The sequence below is a fragment of the Nomascus leucogenys genome, chromosome 1a (genome assembly GCF_006542625.1).
Source record: "Nomascus leucogenys isolate Asia chromosome 1a, Asia_NLE_v1, whole genome shotgun sequence".
In the NCBI taxonomy this organism is placed as follows: domain Eukaryota; kingdom Metazoa; phylum Chordata; class Mammalia; order Primates; family Hylobatidae; genus Nomascus; species Nomascus leucogenys.
In genome coordinates, this window is record NC_044381.1 from 26,784,256 (window position 1) to 26,788,164 (window position 3,909).

At 38.9% G+C, this 3,909-nt stretch overlaps 1 non-coding gene across 1 annotated transcript; it reads left to right on the forward strand.

Annotated features, from left to right (window-relative positions):
- The first annotated feature begins 1,839 nt into the window (after window positions 1-1,839).
- Window positions 1,840-1,944, forward strand: LOC115836034. Its single transcript, XR_004031036.1, has one exon. It is a non-coding gene; the product is annotated as a U6 spliceosomal RNA (small nuclear RNA).
- Window positions 1,945-3,909: the final 1,965 nt, after the last annotated feature.

Here is a 3,909-nt window from a genome sequence, read left to right on the forward strand (position 1 = left end):
ACCTTATTCATCTTATCTCTCCACCCCTATACTCAACTCTAGTCACTCAGCAGATGCTGAGTGTGTGAGTCAATGAATCAATCATTGAATGCAGAACAAACAATACCACAGCAGACTTACTCTTATTACAATGTTGAAGAAAAGTTTTCTAGGCCAGGCACGGTGGCTCACGTCTGTAATCCCAGCACTTTGGGAGGCCGAGGCGGGTGGATCACGAGGGTAGGAAATCGAGACCATCCTGGCTAACACGGTGAAACCCCGTCTCTACAAAAAAATTAGCCTGGCGTGGTGGCAGGTGCCTGTAGTCCCAGCTACCCAGGAGGCTGAGGAAGGAGAATGGCCTGAACCCGGGAGGTGGAGCTTGCAGTGAGCCAAGATTGTACCACTGCACTCCAGCCTGGGCGACAGAGCGAGACTCCATCTCAAAAAAAAAAAAAAAAAAAAGTTTTCTAGCTGCCTATGTCTCATTTTATTAAATTTGACCACCTCTAGATTTCAAAAGTGGTTTGTTTGTTTTTTAACCGTGATGGAAACATCTTTAATTTTTCTTGGAATATATTAAAAACATAAAAAAGAGCACTTTTTGTGAAGCAGAAATGATGAACAATAAACTCTGTGGTTTGTGAGACATGAAACACCATCACTGTTTTGAAAAGATAATTTTCCTGGAAACACTGAGTTTGGAAACTAATTTGCTATTTCAATGGCCAAACCTTGGCCCGCTAATCCCCCAGAGGAATATGGAATATGAGGCTTTGTGGTACAACCAACAATCAACATTTGACAGAGTGACTTTTCCAAGACAGATTCAGTGCACACAGTGCACAGTTCAATGTTCTGATAGTGTCTTCTCATTCACCCTCTTATGGCGGGAGTATCATTCCTATTTTACAGCTGTAATAACTTAGGTTCAAAAATCACACAGCTAATAAGAGTTAGAGCTGGAATGATACAATAGCTGTCCTCCCGTGATTGCTTTATTTCACTTGGCATAATGTCCTCCAGGTTTATCCATGTTGGTGCATATGAAAAGATTTCTTTCTTTTTTTAATGCTGAAAAATATTCCATCGTGTGGATTTACCACATTTTCTTTATCCATTCATTCATCAATGGACATTAAGGTTGTTTCCATATGTTGGCTACTGTGAATGCTATGGTTTGAATGTCCCTGCCAAAATTCATGTTGAAATTTAATTGCTATTGTAACAGTATTGAAAGGCAGGACCTTTAAGAGATGATAAAGTCATGAGGTCTCTGCCCTCATGCATGAATTAATACTGTTATCATGGGAGTGGGTTAGTTGTCAAAGGAGTAGGGTCCTGGTTAAAAAAAAAAAAAGATGAGTTCGGCTCACTTTTCTCTCTGTCTTATACGTTCACTCACCACGTGATACTTCTTACCAGCGGATAACCCTCGCCAGATGCTGGCATCATGCTCTTGGAATTCCCAGTCTCCAGAACTGTAAGAAATAAATTTCTTTCCTTTATAAAATACCCAGTCTGCGGTATTTTGTTATAGCAGCAGCAAATAAACTAAGCCAGTGAATAATGCCGCAATAAACATAGGAGGGCAAATATCTCTTTGAGATCCTGATTTCAAATCTTTTGGATATATAGCCAGAGGTGAGGTTGCAGGTACTATGGTAGTTTTACTTTTTAATTTTTTTCAGGAACCTCCATATTGTTTTCCGTAATGGCTGCAACATTTTACATGCAAGATGAATAAGATCTGCTGTGCAACATACCGCCTATAGTTAACAATACCGTATTGTAAACTTAAACATTTTGTTTGAACATAAATCTCATGTTAAGTGCTCTTATCACAAAAAAAGGGTTGGAATGCTCACTTCAGCAGCACATATACTAAAATAGGAATGATAACAGAAATTAGCCTGGTCCCTGCCCAGGGAAGACATGCAAATTCATGAACCATTCCATATTTTCTAAAAAAAAAAAAAAAAAAGAACAGCATAGGGGACACAAGAAAACTTTTGGAGGTGATTGATACGGTTCGGCTCTGTACCCACCCAAATCTCAACTTGAATTGTATCTCTCAGAATTCCCACGTGTTGTGGGAGGGACCTAGGGGGAGATAATTGAATCATGGGGGCCAGTCTTTCCCCTGCTATTCTCGTGATAGTAAAACAGTCTCACGAGATCTGATGGGTTTATCAGGGGTTTCTGCTTTTGCTTCTTCCTCATTTTCTCTTGCTGCCCCCATCTAAGAAGTGCCTTTCACCTCCCGCCATGATTCTGAGGCCCCCCCAGCCATGTGGAACTGTAAGTCCAATTAAACCTCTTTTTCTTCCCAGTCTCAGGTAGGTCTTTATCAGCAGCATGAAAACGGATTAATACAGAGACAGATGTTTATTACTTTGACTGTGGTGATGGTTTCATGGGTGGATGCACACATCTACATCGAATTGTATACATTAAATATGTACAGTTTTTTTAATAGATCAATTATACCTCAAAAAGACTTTTTAAAAAAAAAAAAAGCCTACTGGATGTTTCACAAAAATGTAAATATACTTAATATTACTGAACTGTGCACATAAAAATGGTAAAATTTATATCGTGTGTTTTTCACCACCAAAAAAAAAAAAAAAAAGATGACAAAACAAAGAGAACAACGTAGAGCTGGATTTCTAGGTCCTTTTGGTCTCAGCCCTATAAACTTCCTGTAATACTCAGGCTATTTGAAGTTCAGCAGCGTCATCATAAAGCACTTTCAATGAACTCTACCCTAATACAGGGTGATATGGTTTGGCCATGTCCCCATTCAAATCTCAACTTGAATTTTATCTCCCAGAATTCCAAGGGACCCAGGGGGAGGTAATTGAATCACGGATGCTGGTCTTCCCCGTGCTATTCTCATGATAGTGAATAAGTCTCACAAGATCTGATTAGTTTATCAGGGGTTTCTGCTTTTGCTTCTTCCTTGTTCTCTCTTACTGCCTCGATGTAAGAAGTGCCTTTCACCTCCCGCCATGATTCTGAGGCCTCCCCAGCCATGTGGAACTGTAAGTCCAATTAAAGCTCTTTTTCTTCCCAGTCTCTGGTAGGTCTTTATCAGCGGCATGAAAATGGACTAATACACAGGGCAATGAAAATCCAGGCAGAAAAAAAATGCCTCCTCTCTTCAGCAAACCCTCCTGACCCCTTCTCCAGTCTCCCCTGCCAGATCATTCAATCATAATTTTGCTTTTTTGAGAAAAAATCTAAAAATGCCACGTATTATAAACGGTATGAAACATGTGAAATTGAGTGATGGTGATGTCTTCATTATCCTGAAGTCCTAAAGAATTATGGAGCATCAGTAAGATCAGGCTGTAACAAATAAACAAAATGTAGTTAAGAAATAAATTATCGTACAATAAAGTTTGGAATAAGTAGAAACTAAAATAAAGAATAAAGAAAAGTGCCTAATAATCTAATATCCAAAGACTGTGAAGTATTTGACTAACATTTACTTAAAGATACAGATACATATTTTACATATATAATCTGTATAATATTATTTCAAATATATAAATATGAAATCAGAGTATGTAGCATGAAATAGTACATCTTTTTGTTTTCCACTAACATTTAAGCAGACACATTTTCTCATGTGTATTCTTCCATTTTCATACTGCTGTAAAAAACTGCCCAAGATTGGGTAATTTATGAAGGAAAGAGGTTTAATTGACTCACAGTTCAGCATGGCTGGGGAGACCTCAAGAAACTTACAATCATGGCGGAAGGCAAGGGAGAAGCAAGGCACCTTCTTCACAAGGCAGCAAGAAGGAAAAGTGCTGAGCAAAGGGTAAAGAGGCCCTTTTAAAACCATCAGATCTTGTGAGAATGCACTCACTATCACAAGAACAACATGGGGGAACCATGATCCAATTACCTCCACCTGGTCTC